This window comes from Oryx dammah, unplaced genomic scaffold, assembly GCF_014754425.2.
Source record: "Oryx dammah isolate SB20612 unplaced genomic scaffold, SCBI_Odam_1.1 HiC_scaffold_3, whole genome shotgun sequence".
NCBI classification, from domain to species: domain Eukaryota; kingdom Metazoa; phylum Chordata; class Mammalia; order Artiodactyla; family Bovidae; genus Oryx; species Oryx dammah.
The window spans coordinates 23,780,410-23,796,161 of NW_024070187.1; the positions used below are offsets into that span (position 1 = coordinate 23,780,410).

At 37.1% G+C, this 15,752-nt stretch overlaps 1 protein-coding gene across 1 annotated transcript in view; it reads left to right on the forward strand.

Moving 5' to 3' along the window:
• EMCN (endomucin) overlaps positions 1 to 15,752 on the forward strand; it is a 156,265-nt gene that overhangs the window by 37,773 nt on the left and 102,740 nt on the right. The window lies entirely within an intron of this gene.

The following is a 15,752-nucleotide window of genomic DNA, read 5'->3' on the forward strand; positions in this document are numbered from 1 at the left end:
TCCAAAAATTCAGTGGGTTTTTTTCCTTTAATTTTCTTGTAATTAATTTATTTTTTATTGAAGGATAATTGCTTTACAGAATTTTGCTGTTTTCTGTCAAACTGCAACATCAATCAGCCATAGGTATACGTATGTCACCTCCCTTTTGAACCTCCCTCCCATCTCCCTTTCCATTCTACCCCTCTGGTTGATACAGAGCCCCTATTTGAGTTTCTGAGATATACAGCAAATTCCCGTTGGCTATCTATTTTACATATGGTGGTGTAAGTTTCCATGTTACCCTTTCCATACATCTCACCCTCTCCTCCCCTCTCCCCATGTCCGTAAGTCTGTTCTCTATGTCAGTTTCTCCATTGTTTCCCTATAAATAAATTCATTGGTACCATTTTTCTAGATTCTGTATATATGCATTGGAATACAATTTTTATCTTTCTCTTTCTGACTTATTTCACTCTGTATAATAGGTTCTAGGTTCATCCACCTCATTAGAATTGATTCAAATGTTTTCCTTTTTATGGCTGAGTAATATTCCATTGTGAAATGGTACCACATTTCTTTATCCATTCATCTGTTGATGGACATCTAGGTTGCTTCCATGTTCTAGCTATTGTAAATAGTGCTGTAATGAACAATGGGATACATGTGTCCTTTTCAATTTTGGTTTCCTCAGGGTATATGCCTAGGAGTGGGATTGCTGGGTCATATGGTGGATTTATTCCTAGATTTTTAAGGGATCTCCATTCTGTCTTCCATAGTGGCTGTATCAATTTACATTCCCACCAACAGTGCAAAAGTGTTCTCTTTTCTCCACACCCCCTCCAGTATTTACTGTTTGTAGACTTTTTGATGATGGCCATTCTGACTGGTATGAGATGATATCTCATTGTAGTTTTGATTTGCATTTCTCTAATAATGAGCACTGTTGAGCATCTTTTCATGTCTTTGTTAACCATCTGTATGTCTTATTTGGAGAAATGTCTGTTTAGGTCTTTTCCCCACTTTTTGATTGGGTTGTTTGTTTTTCTGGTATTGAGTTGTATGAGCTGCTTGTATATTTTGGAAATTAATCCTTTGTCAGTTGTTTCATTTGCTGTTATTTTCTCCTATTCTGAGGGTTGTCTTTTCATATTGCTTATAGTTTTCTTTGTTGTGCAAAAGCTTTTAAGTTTAATCAGGTCCCACTTGTTTACTTTTGTTTTTATTCCCAGAACTAGGAGAATTGTGTATAACTAGGAGATGGGTCACAGAGAATCATGCTCTGTTTTATGTCATCAAGTGTTCTGCCTCTGTTTTCCTCTAAGAGTTTTATAGTTTCTGGTCTTACATTTAGATCTTTAACCCTAAATTTTGAGTTTATTTTTGTGTATGGTGTTAGGAAGTATTCTAATTTCATTCTTTTACATATGGCTGTCCAGTTTTCCCAGCATCATTTTTTAAGAGGCTGTCTTTGCCCCATTGCATATTCTTGCCACCTTTGTCAAAAATAAGGTACCCATAGATACATGGGTTTATTTCTGGGCTTTCTATCTTGTTCCATTTATTTATATTTCTGTCTTTGTGCCAGTACCATACTGTCTTGATGACTGTAGCTTTGTAGTATAATCTAAAGTCAGGAAGTTTGATTCCTCCAGCTCCATTCTTCTTTCCCAAGACTGCTTTGTCTATTTGGGATCTTTTATGTTTCCATATGAATTGTGAAATTTTTTGTTATAGTTCTGTGAAACATGCCATTGGTAATTTGATAGGGATCACATTGAATCTGTAGATTGCATTTGGTAGTATAGTCATTTTCACAGTATTGATTCTTTCTATCCAGGAACATGGAATATATATCTCCCTATCTGTTTATGTCATCTTTGATTTCTTTCATTGGGGTCTGATAATTTTCTGTGTACAGTTCTTTTGTTTCCTTAGGTAAGTTTCTTCCTAGATATTTAATCTTGCAATGTTGAATGAGATTTATTCCTTAATTTCTCTTTTTGATTTTTCATTGTTAGTATATAGAAATGCAAGTGATTTATTTATATTGATTTTGTATCCTGAAATTTTGCTAAATTCACTGATTAGCTCTAGTAATTGTCTGATAGTATCTTTAGGGTTTCTTATGTACTCTATCATGTCATCTGCAAACAGTGAGAGCTTTACTTCTACTTTTCCAACCTGGATTCACTTTATTTCTTTTTCATCTCTTATTGCTGTAGCTAGGACTTCCAGAGCTATGTTGAATAATAGTGGTGAAAGTGGGCACCATTGTCTTGTTCCTGATCTTAGGGGGAATACTTTCAGTTTTTCACCATCGAGAATAATGTTTTCTGTAGGCTTATCATATATGGCCCTTAGTATGTTGAGGTAGGTTCCTTCTATGCCCATTTTTTGAAGAATTTTAATCATAAATGGGTGCTGAACTTTGTCAAAGGGTTTTTCTGCATCTATTATCATATGGTTTTTAATCTTTCAATTTGTTAATATGGTGTATCATATTGTTAGATTTGTGTATATTGAAGAATCCTTGCATCCCTGGAATAAACTCAACTTGATCATGATGTATGAGCTTTTTAATGTGTTGCTGAATTGTGTTTGCTAAATGTTTGTTGAGGATTTTTACATCTTCGTTCATCATTGATATTGGCCTGTAGTTTTTTTTCTTTCCGTCTTTCTTTCTTTCTTTTTTTTTTTTTTTTGGTGTCTTTGTCTGCTTTTGGTACCAGGGTAATGGTGGCCTCTTAGAATGAGTTTGGAAGTGTTCATTCCTCCACAATTTTTAAAAAGAGTTTTGGAAGGATAGGCATTAGCACTTCTCTAAATGTTTGATAGAATTATCCTGTGAAGCCATCTGATCCTGGGCTTTTGTTTTTTGGGAGTTTTTTTTTTAAATCATAGCTTCAATTTCAGTGCTTGTAAATGGGTTGTCCATAATTTCTATTTCTTCCTGGTTTAGTCTTGGAAATTTGAACTTTTCTAAGAATCTGTCCATTTCTTCCAGGTTATCTATTTTATTGTCATATAGTTGTTCATAACAGTCTCTTATAATCCTTTGTATTTCTGTATTGTCTGTTGTAACCTCCCCTTTTTATTTCTAATTTTGTTGACTTGATTCTTCTCTCTTTTTTTTCTTGATGAGCCTGGCTAAAGGCTTGTCAATTTTGTTTATCTTCTTAAAGAACCAGCTTTTAGTTTTATTAATCTACTATGCTTCTTTTATTTCTTTTTCATTTATTTCTGCTCAGATCTTTATGATTTCTTTCCTTCTACTAATTTTTTTTCTTATTTTTTCCAGTTGTTTTAGATGTAAATTTAGGTTGTCTATTCAATATTTTTTTTTTGTTTCTTGAGGTAGGATTGTATTGCTCTCAGAACTACTTTTGCTGGGTTGTCACGTTTCCATTGTTATTAGTTTCTAGAAACTTTTTGATTTCCTTTTTGATTTCTTCAGTAACCTGTTGGTTATTTAGAAATGTGTTATTTAATCTCCATGTGTCTGTGTTTCTTAGTTTTTTTCTTGTAATTGTTATCTAGTCTCATAGCACTGTAGTCAGAGAAGATGCTTGATATGATTTCAATTTTCTTAAATTTACTGAGTTTTGATTTGTGACCCAAGATGTAGTCTATTCTGGAGAATGTTCATGTGCACTTGAAGAGAAGGTGTATTCTTCTGCATTTAGATGGAATGTCCTGAAGATATCAATGAGATCCATCTCATCTAAGTATCATTTAAGACTTGTATTTAGTTATTAATTTTCTGTTTTGATGATCTGTCCATTGGTGTGAGTGGGGTGTTAAAGTTTCCTACAATTATTATGTTACTGTCAATTTCTCCTTTTATGTCTGTTTGTGTTTGTCTTATGTATCGAGGGTTTTCTATGTTGGATGCATAGATATTTACAATTACTATGTCTTCCTCGTGAATTCATTCCTTGATCCTTATGTAGTGTCCTTCCTTATCTCTTGTAATATTCTTTATTTTAAGGTCTATTTTGTCTGATATGAAGATTGCTACTCCAGCTTTCTTTTGCTTTCCATTTGCATGGAATATATTTTCCATCCTCTCATTTTCAGTCTAAATGTGCCTTTAGGTCTGAAGTGAGTTTCTTGTAGACAGCATATATATTGGTCTTGTTTTTGTATCCATTTAGCCAGTCTGTGTCTTTTGCTTGGAGCATTTAATCTGTTTAAATTTTCTTAATTGTTTGGGGTTGATTTTATAGCTCTTTTTCTTTTCTTGTATTTCTTGACTATGTAAGTCCCTTTAACATTTGTTGTAAAGCTGGTTTGGTGGTACTGAATTGTCTTAGCTTTTTCTTGTCTGAAAGCTTTTTATTTCTCCATCAATTCTGAATGAGATCCTTGCTGGATATAGTAATCTTGGTTGTAGATTTTTCCCTTTCAGTACTTTTTTTTTATAATTTATTTATTTTTTATTTTACTTTACAATTCTGTATTGGTTTTGCCATGCATTGACATGAATCCACCATGGGTGTACATGAACCTGCCACTCCGTTCTGGCCTGCAGAGTTTCTGCTGAAAGATCAGCTGTTAAGTGCATGGGGTTTCCCTTGTATGTTACTTGTTGGTTCTCCCTTGCTGCTTTTAATAATCTTTCTTTGTGTTTAGTCTTTGTTAGTTTGATTAGTATGTGTCTTGGGGTGTTTCTCCTTGGGTTTGTCCTGTATGAGACTCTTCGTGCCTCTTGGACTTGATTGACTATTTCCTTTTCCATGTTAGGGATATTTTCAACTATAATCTCTTCAAAAGTTTTCTCAGACCCTTTCTTCTCTTCTTTTCCTGGGACCCCTATAATTCGAATGTTGGCATGTTTGATATACTCCCAGAGGTCTCTGAGACTATCCTCAGTTCTTTTCATTCTTTCTACTTTATTCTGCTCTTCAGAAGTTAATTCCACCATTTTATCTTCCAGCTCACTGATTTGTTCTTCTGCTTCAGATATTCTTCTATTGATTCCTTCTAGAGTATTTTTAATTTCAGTGATTATGTTGTTTTTCTCTGTATGTTTATTCTTTAATTCTTCTAGATGTTTGTTAATTGATTCTTGCTTTTTCTCCATTTTTCTCTCAAGGTTTTTGATCATCTTTACTATCATTATTCTGAATTATTTTCATATAGTCTGCTTATTTCCTCTTCATTCATTTGGAATTCTGTGTTTCTAGTTTGTTCCTTCATTTGTGTAGTATTTCTCAGTCTTTTCATTATTTGTTTTTTAACTTATTGTGTTTGAGGTCTCCTTTTCCCAGGCTTCAAGGAAAGTTGAATTCTTTCCTTGAAGAAGGTTGAGTTCTTTCTTCCTTTTGGTTTCTACTCTCCTAAGGTTAACACAGTGGTTTGTGTGAGCGTTTTATAGGGTGAGATTTGTGTTGAGTTTTTGTTTGTTTGTTTGCTTTTCCTCTGATGGGCAAACCTGAGTGAGGCGGTAATCCTGTCTGCTGATGACTTGGTTTGTCTTTGTATTTTGGTTTTGTTGTTGTTTAGGTGAGGCATCCTGCACAGGATGCTACTGGTGGTTGGATGATGCCAGGTTTTGTATTCGAGTGGTTTCCTTCGTGGGAGCTCTCACTATCTGATTCTCCCCAGGGCTAGTTCTCTGGTGGTCTTGGATCTTGGAATCAGTGCTCCTACTCCAAAGGCTCAGGCTTGACCTCTGATCAGGAACAAAGATTCCGCAAGTGGTTTGTTAGGGTATTAAGTGAGATTAAAACAAATACCCAAAAATGAGAAGCCAAAGATGAACCCCAGACAAATGGCGGTTACAAAATCAGGCAAATGTAATTAAAATAATGGAATATACACATATACATATACACCAATGAGCAAAGTCAAAATAGTCCAACAAAAATAAAGCACTGTAGGTAGACCAGGCAAAGAAATAAAAAATTATATTTACCAGTTAAGAACAAAACTAACTAAAGCACAAACTGGAAAAGAAAACTAAACAAGGTGCCAAGTGGGGAATAAAACAATGAAAACAATCTAACAAATATGTTGAGAGGAAAGAAAAGAAAGAAAGAATAGATATCCAAAGTTAAATAGAGGTAGATAAAGAAGGTTTATATACATTAAAGATTAGCTGCAAGGGGAAAAGCAAACAAAGGAATAAATGTAGAAAAAAATAGGTTAAAAACATTAAAGTTATAAAGAGAAAAGAAGAAAAAAGGGAAGAGCAAAGAAAAAAGGGGTAAAAAAAGAAAACTCCACAGAACTGCAAAGTGCAACATAGAGACAGAGGTTTATAACAACAATAAAGAGTGTGACTGAATGTACACAGATAGATATACACCCACCCATAATCAAAATCAAAATAGTCCAACAAAAATAAAGTACAATAGATTGACCCAGTGAACAAAGGAAACCAAAAATTATATCTACAAGAACAAAACTAACTAAAGCACAAACAGGAAAACAAAACTAAAGCAAGGTTCCAATTGGAGAATAAAGCAATGGAAATAAAACTAATAAATATATTGAGAGAAAAGGAGAGGAAAAAAGAAAGAATAGATATGCAAAGTTAAATATAGGTAGATAAAGAAGATTTATATATGTTAAAGATTAACTGCAAGGGGAAAACAACAGTAGGAAAAGAAAACAAAGGAATAAATGTAGAAAAAATAATAGTAGGTTTAAAAAATTAAAAAAAGAAAAAGAAAAAAAGGGAAAACTCCACAGAACTGCAAAAGTCCAACATAGAGGCAGAGGTTTATAAGAAGTGTAAAAATTGGGACTAAGCAAAAATGAAGGAAGCTCAAAAGCTTAATTGGATTTCTTAGTGCCAATAAAGTTGACAACTACAACAGAGGGGGTGGGGAAAGGGGGATAAATCCAAAAGAATCTACAGAATAAGACAAAAAATAAGAATAATAAATGTTTTTCTTGAGTCAGTGCAGTCAGAGTCCTTTCCCTCACTGGGAGTCACAGTCCAGCTAACCTCCCTAGGATGCCCTCCAACACTGTGCTGGCCTCTGGACCTGCTGTGGGGGCAAGTCAGATTCTAATCTGGTCTGACTCCTGAGTTTTCTTGCCGCCAATGTCCGCAGCTATCAGAACTAGCGCGTTTTATTTTGTGGGAGCTCTCAATGTCCTTTTATATATTCCATAGACACAGTCTGCATCTTGTAGAGCCGGTGGGAAGGTTTGGGTCTTCTTCCTTAGCCACACTGACCCTGGGTTTCAATTGTGGTTTTATGTCCACCTCTGCATGTGGGTCAGCCACTGGGGTTTGCTCCTCAGGCTGCCCTGGAGGACTTGGGTTTGCTCCTGTGAGGGCCAGGCGAGGAGGTGGTGCAGCTGCTTGGGTCGCAGGGGTTCTGGCAGCACCAGGTACTCAGGGGAATTGGAGGCTAAGGCAGCAGAAAATATAGTGCTCTAGAAGAGTATGACGACCAGAATTGGTCAATACATTCCAGTATTCTTGCCTGGAGAGCCCAAGAGTTGGACATGACCTAAGTGACCCTGTGCACATATATGCAAGACTTTTTTTGTTTGTTTTTTTTTTTCCATGTGGCAGCTCTGCCCCAGTGAGAGTTGAGAGTAAAGATGGCACAGCTGCTTGACTTGTGGGGACTCTGGCAGCGCCGAGTGTGCAGGAACACAGACTGACTCCGCCACAGGAGTTATGGCCCTATCAGAGTCTTTTCTCGAGCCTCTTGTAGCTGGTGATCAGAAGGCCTCTTTGACCAATCTTTCTCCATAGCTCTGCCCATTCAGGCACTTAGAGGGCTCCCTTGCATGAGGTCCTTCTCTGTTGTTCGACACATCAGGCACATAGAGGGGCCCTCCAGGCTGGGGTCCTATTTTGTAGATCAGTGCTTCAGGCACTTTAAGGGGCACCCTGGGGGGTGGGGTCCTACTCTGTAGTTCAGTGCATCACGTGTTTGATGGGCCAGCCTCTCTATTCAGCTGCCGATGCTGGCGTGTGGGGAGAGAGAGTCTATGGTGATGGCTCCACCCCTTACATGTGACTCAGCAGTATTGCCTTGCTTTCATGTCTGCTTGGCTTTCCTCCACTGGCATTTCCCACCATGATCTCCTCCCTCACATCCCCTCAATCTGTCTCTCTGCAGTCAACAGCAGCCCTCACCCTGGGATTGCTCCACAATCCCTTAACTCCAGCTCCCAGCTGCTGCGCCTTCCAGGGGACCTGCGTCCCTGTCTGCAGTATGTATGGTCGTGGCAAGGACTGTCTGATTCTCATTCCATTTAGGCTGCCACAAATCAGTTTTTTCACTCTCAGTCTTAAATGTTTCTCCTCTAACTCAGACAATTGCCCCTTTGTGGGGATCAGACCCCTGCTTCAGTTCCCCACCCACCGAGGGCAGGTCCAATCCTACTAACACTCCTGTTTTTCCCCATAGCTCCTCTGTTCTACCGAGTTTGGCGTGGTTCTATATATTCTTTTCCACTGGTCAGGTACTCCTGTCCACTCTCAGCTGGTGTTCTGCATGCACTTCTTTGTCTGAAGGTGTATACATCAGGAGATGTATCCATGGAGAGAGATGTACTCCACATCCGCCTACTCCTCCAACATCTTTGTATCTTTGCAAATCCAGTTTTAAAAGTGAGAATCATCTTTTTAAACGCATAGAATCAACTACTTTAAAGGTTTAGTAATAGTAAGTGCATTATTGGGATGAAGATAATTAAATTATGAGTCAATAAGCTTTTCCTTATTTTTCATTTTCTAACAGCCTCATTTATTGGGTACAAGTTTTATATCAAAGTTTAAAATTCTACAGATTTGCAAAATAGAAGAAAGAAAAATGACTCTGCTCTATCACTTTAAAACCTGTTCAGTTCTGTTCATTTCAGTTCAGTCGCTCAGTCGTATCCGACTCTGCGACCTCATGAATAGCAGCATGCCAGGCCTCCCTGTCCATCACCAACTCCCGGAGTTCACTCAAACTCATGTCCATCGAGTCGGTGATGCCATCCAGCCACCTCATCCTCTGTCATCCCCTTCTCCTCCTGCCCCCAATCCCTCCCAGCATCAGAGTCTTTTCCAATGAGTCAACTCTTCACATCAGGTGGCCAAAGTACTGGAGTTTCAGCTTTAGCATCAGTCCTTCCAAAGAACACCCAGGACTGTAAAAAACTGTTAGTAGACTTTACTACAACCCAACAGAATATAGATCTCTTGGAAGCAAGATGGCATCTATTGATTATGTCTTTTTCCTGAATATCTGTCTTTGGGCACATGGGTGATGCTTACTAACTTGTTCTTGCTTTAATTTGAAAACCTATATTTCTTAAAAAATTGGCAGAGTTGAAAATACCAAGACATTCCTGGATTTGTTTTTAGTGACTGAAGGACAGTATTTTTTTTTAATCCTTGGCCTGTGTTGGGGAGAAGCTGTGAGTGTCATTTTGGGATACTCTCTTGGTTGGCTGAACTTGTTTGATTTGCTTTATGAAGCTGACCTGCTGTCTTTTTGTTGTATAAATAGCAGAAAGCGCCTGCCTTTAGTTTATATTGTCTGTCCAAATCACAAAAGAATGGAGTGATTATCTGAATGCAAGTACTGAATCATTCCTTTTTTTTTTGCTCACAAGAAAAATTGATATCCTATTATTCTGGGCACTGTTCATCAGGTAATCCTGAATCATTTAGGTGAGACTTATCCTCACCCCCACTATAAAATTAGAGAAACTCAAGACACACTGGTTCAGATTTCACTTTTCCATCTCTGAAGGTATCATTCAGAATGCTGAATAAATAACTTTATCCTAACTAATCCAGTTTAAAAGTAAAGTCATCCAATAATTCAGTTATTCCTAGGTTTTAAAATGATCACTGATCAATAAATAATCAAAAGCTCTGAGGGCACTTGACATGGGACTAACAGCTTTTTACTTTGTCAAGTAAAGACACAGAAATCCTACAATGTATATACCATTTATGAACGTATTTCATAAGGAAAGGCTTGTTGTTGTTCCATCCCTCAGTCATGCCTGACTCTTTGAAACCCCATAGACTGAAGCATGAAAGGTTTCCTTATTCTTCACTGTCTCCCAGAATTTACTCAGATTCATGTCCATTGAATTGGTGATGCTACCTAGCCATCTCATCCTCTGCTGCTCTCTTCTTTTGCCTTTAATTTTCAGAAAAGAAGTTTTCTTCATTAGAAAAGATCCTGATACTGGGAAATATTGAAAGCAAAAGAAAGCCTACTTTATATATAAGTCTATATACTTGGAATATAATAGTATTCTTATCCTTTCTTCTCATTGAACTCTGGCTGGTGTCACAGGCCAAATCTGTGCAGTTGTGAGGGGTGCACTGTCCTCTGAACCAAGACTCAGTGGTTTTAGTCACCAGTGACCATGAATTCACTGCGTGACTGAGCCAAGCAATCTTTTAACCTCTCAATGCTTTCATTTCTCCATCTATAGAATGATGCAGTTTGACTAAATGATACTGAAGTTCTCTTTCATATCTCCAATTGCATGATCCTACTATAACATGCAATTTCTGTATATTTAGCCTCAAGTTATCTTGCTTCATTTTCATTCTGTTATTGCTAGATATGTTCATTCTGGAGGAAGATGTCCAATTCTGTTCCTTAATGTTTACCTCCTTTGGAAATTTTCAGCTAGGGCTGTTAGAACAGATCTGCTTTGCATGGAGAAGAGCCAATTCTCTGCCATGAGCAATATTTCTCAGAGTGCACAACATAAAAGACATTATCCCCACCACATTTTTCTACATGGCATTATTTGTACGTGGTTTGGATGAGGAAAGGATAGGAAAAAAAGGGACTGAGAGAAAGAGAGAGGGAAACTCACATCAGAAAAAGATTGAGAGTAAAAATAAGGTTAAAAGAAATTGAGAAAGCTATTGAGACTGGAGAGAGAGCCTTTTTGAAAGAGAGCCTCTTCTCCTTGGAATGGAAAAAAGGTCAAGAATGACATGAATGAGACAGAAGTTCAAAAGGGAGGAGTTATATGCATATGTGAAAACATCTATTTCTGCTTTATTGACTACACCAAAGCCTTTAAGTGTGTTAATCACAACAAACTGTGGAAAATTAGTAAAGAGATGGGAATACCAGACCACCTCACCTGCCTCCTGAGGAACCTGTATGCATGTCAAAAAGCAACAGTTAGAATTGGACATGGAAAAACGGACTGGTTCCAAACTTGGAAAGGAGTACGTCAAGGCTGTATATTGTCACCACGTTTATTTAACTTCTATGCAGCATGCATCATGAAAAATGCTGAGCTGAATGAAACACAAGCTGGAATCAAGATTTCTGGGAGAAATACCAATAACCTCAGATATGCAGATGACACTACCCTTATGGCAGAAAGCGAAGAGGAACTAAAGAGCCTCCTGATGAAAGTGAAAGAGGAGAGTGAAAAAGCTGGCTTAAAACTCAACATTCAAAAAACAGAGATCATGGCATCTGGTCCCATCACTTCATGGGAAATAGATGGGGAAACAATAGAAACAGTGACAGACTTTATTTTCCTCTGCTCCAAAATCACTGCAGATGGTGGCTGCAGCCATGAAATTAAAAGATGCTTGCTCCTTGGAAGGAAAGTTATGATCAACCTAGACACCATATTGAAAAGCAGAGACATTACTTTGCCAACAAAGGTCCATCTAGTTAAGCTATGATTTTCCCAGTAGTCATGTATGGATGTGAGAGTTGAACCATAAAGAAAGCTGAGTGCTGAAGAATTGATGCTTTTGAACTGCAGTGTTGGAGAAGACTCTTGAGAGTCTCTAGGACTGCAAGGAGATCCAACCAGTCCATCCTAAAGGAAATCAGTCCTGAATATTCATTGGAAGGACTAAAGCTGAAGCTGAAGCTCCAATACTTTGGCCACCTGATGTGAAGAGTTGACTCATTTGAAAAGACCCTGATGCTAGGAAAGATTGAAGGCAGGAGGAGAAGTGGATGAGAGGATGAGATGGTTGGATGACATCACTGACTCAATGGACATGAATTTGAGTAAACTCTGGGAGATGATGATGGACAGGGAAGCCTGGCATGCTGCAGTCCATGGGGTTGCAAAGAGTCTGACACGACTGAGTGTCTGAACTGAACTAGTATGTATATGTATAGCTGATTCACTTTGCTGTACAGTAGAAACTAAAACAACATTGCAAAACAACTATACTCCAATAAAAATGAGTTTACAAAAAAATGAGAAGGGGGGGAAGGTTGATGGAGAGATGCAGAGACATTCTAAATACTCTTAATGATTTGGGAAGAACTTCTCCCATAGGCCCTCTAGCGACTCTTAAGACCTGAGACTTTGTAGTTCTTTCTTATCATTATATCTCTTTCCACGTCCTCATTCATCCATCATTGCTTCTTTTAAATGCTGAATTTTTCAAAACATTTTCACTGATCAAATATCTCATTTAATCTTTACCATTATCCAGGGGATTGGACAAAGCTGGTATTATTTGTGCTCATTATCAGAGGAGAAAAGCCTAAGGGCATGCACTTTGTGACTCAAACCTCAATGTTTATTACTCATAAGAATCACCTAAAGTATCTATTAAAATATTTTTTTCCTAATGCTCACTCCCAGTGATATCCAGGCCACCCCCTTTCAGTAACACCCAGAAAAAATATGTTTCCAGTAATTAACTGCAGATAATTTTGGCACATTCATACATTGACATACACTCTGGGAAATCCTGGAGTAGATTCAAGTTTGTGACTAGTCATCTGAACTCTTTTCACTGTCGCTTACCAGCAGGATAACCAAAAGTGTTTATCTTTCAGAAAAGTGCTAGGCTGTAGTGCCTTCAGGGAAAATTTTGGTTTTAATTCAGCGTAATCTACTTTTTTTTTTTTTTTTGCTTATGCTACTTTAGGATAACAGGAAATTTGACTTGGCCAAGACAAATATTAGTGGAAACATTGAGATCTCCCTAGTCACATAGACTCAAATTTCAGCTTTTTTGGATCATCTCTTTAAAAGGAGATACTCTTAACTCTCAATTCATTGTAAGATCTTATTGCTTTTGATTCTACTATTCATTTCCCTTCTTTTTCATTGACACCAAGAGACTATGAGCCTCTGCTGAATAGGCTGCTCAAGAAAATTAGCCTCCTTGAATAATGGTTTGATTACAGAAACAGATACAGTAATCCTATCGAAGTTTCAAGTGGGGTCAGGATGTGTTTGATAATCCATAGAGCCAGAGGAGTTTGAGATAGTAGGGAGGATGAAATGACTAGCATTGGAGCATGAGGAGAAATGGAGAAGCTGTGAGGTTATGAATCTGGCCTAATCTTACAGGAAAAATTCTAGCATTAGAAAACGACAAACTGAAATCTGTAAACTGGTCATTATCATGCTGTTACTTTATAATCAGGATAGGAAGACATCAACAGCCTCTGCTCCAGAGTTTCACAAACTAGAAACGTCTAATATCCAACAAGCAGACGTGTTGTTTGGCTGCATGCACGTGTGCTAAATTGCTTCAGTCATGTCCGAATCTTTGTGACATTATGGACTGTAGCCCGCCAGGCTCCTCTGTTCATGGAAAGCAAGAATACTGGAGTGGGTTGCCATTCCCTCCTTCAGGGGATCTTCCCAACCCAGGGAGCGAACCCGCTTCTCTTATGTCTGTGTTCTCTACCACTAGCGCCACTTGGGAAGTCCGTTTTGTGACTACAGGATACTGTTTAAAAATCAACAAGTTTTACAAAACAACAAAGAAAGAAAGAGAAAGTCTTATTTTCAGCTCTTTTGGCAACTCTGGGTCTCACATTTCCTCACAGCAGCATTTGGCTAAACCAGAGTCACAAGTGCCTCCTTTAAGTTGGAAGATGGTCTCATTCCTACATACCTACATGTGCTTACACCCTGAGCCTCTCGTCTACTGCTCTGCCAAACTCCTATGGGCACCAGGTTAATCCCTTCACTTATTTCCTGAACCTGTAGGATTTCATCTAAGTGCTAGATGTGCAAAGTTATCACTGTGTGTATGGCTGTTCAATGGATTTCTTCTGGGACAATTTTCTACAACTAACTAGACTTGCCAATTCAGCCTCAGAATTTTAAAGACATTCCGGTCATCATTTTTAAATTTTTCAGTAAGGAATAATGCTTTTATTACTATATGCTGTAAATAATTAACCTAATGCTGATTACTATCCATGTTTCGTAGTGTTCAGAAAGCATAAAACTTAGAATATAATTTAAAGAATTTAGAAACCACAAATCATAGAATGTGATTAAAACGCTACTTTATTTTATTTCCCATCCCATTTTTACAACTTATTTGATGAACATAAAATTCCTACCCTTGATAAAAATATTGAAGGCCCATGATTTTTTGCAAGTATACGGCTGACATCAAAACCTGCTAGGAATATTATAGGAGAGGAATACTGTACCAGTTTCATTATTTAAAAAAAAATATTTTAAAATCCAGTAAAATATTTAAAAGAGTCCTTAACTGTCCCTAATTTGGGATTTTATTAACAATATGAAATTGGTTTAATACTAGGACATCAAGCAACATAATTTACTGCAATGATAGTGTGTAAAAAAAATATGATCATCTGAACATGTGCAGGAAAAGCACTTTTAAGAATTTAATATTCATTGTTTATTTAAAAAAAATTTAGGAAACAAGACTGTAGGGGATTTTCTCAATCTGATATGGTAGCTTCAAAAACTACAATTACCATGCGTAAGGGAGAAATGTTAGCTTTCCCTTTGAGAATGAGAATGAAACAATCTTGTTCAGCAATGCTACTTTTATGAATGTTGTACTAAATATGCTAGCTTGTGCAGTAAAATAAGAAAAATAAAAATCAGTAATTAGAAAAATAAAGGCAGCTATTATGTGTGTGTTTATATATATATATATATACACATATATATTTGAATCACTTTGCTGTACACTTGAAACTAATTGAATTGAACTGAAAGTCACTCAGTTGTGTCTGAGTCTTTGCGACTCCTTGGAATTTTCCAGGCCAGAATACTGGAGTGGGTAGCCTTTCCCTTCTCTAGGGAATTTTCCCAACCCAGGGATAGAACCCAAGTCTTCCGCATTGCAGGCAGATTCTTTACCAGCTGAGCCACAAGGGAAACCCATTGAAATTAATACAACATTGTAAATTAATTATATTTTAATTTAAATAAATAAATGAAAGACTATCCTTTGTAAGTCATTCTTTCAAGTAAAAATGGTGATCTGTAGAAAAAAACATAAAGTTCAGTTTGTAACTCAAATTGCATAAGTGCTTTTCCTCAAGACACCATTTTCCTTGGTATTCTGCTGAAGAGTTTTATGAATACTTCTCATTTTGTCACAAATAATGATAAAAAGATGTGTATTTAAATAATAATTAATAACTTTTACTGTTCATTAAAGAGATTCTTAAGTGAGAAAAAAGAAAGAAAGAAAACCTTAAGAAATACCAAGAAAAAAGCTATGGAGAGAAATGTCAGCAACCTTTTGAAGCATTTTGTGACAAGCACAACCTTGTTTTAGCAAATAAATCTCTGTTGTCATTAATCATACACTATTTGTGGGTTCTCCATTTCCCCTGAAACTCTGGAACACATCCCTTTATGAATAGGGAAGATACTGGATACTTGCAGTTCTAATTTAGCTGTTATTGATTTCCTCTTGGTCTCATTCTGTTACACTCTTAGTGCAGGTTGTCATTCACCTTTACTTATTTAGGGTCAGAGCCTTCCAAGCAAGACTTGCCTTTGCTCAGGTTTGTCCTCTTGCATTGAAGTAGCTTTTTGTAAAATGTATC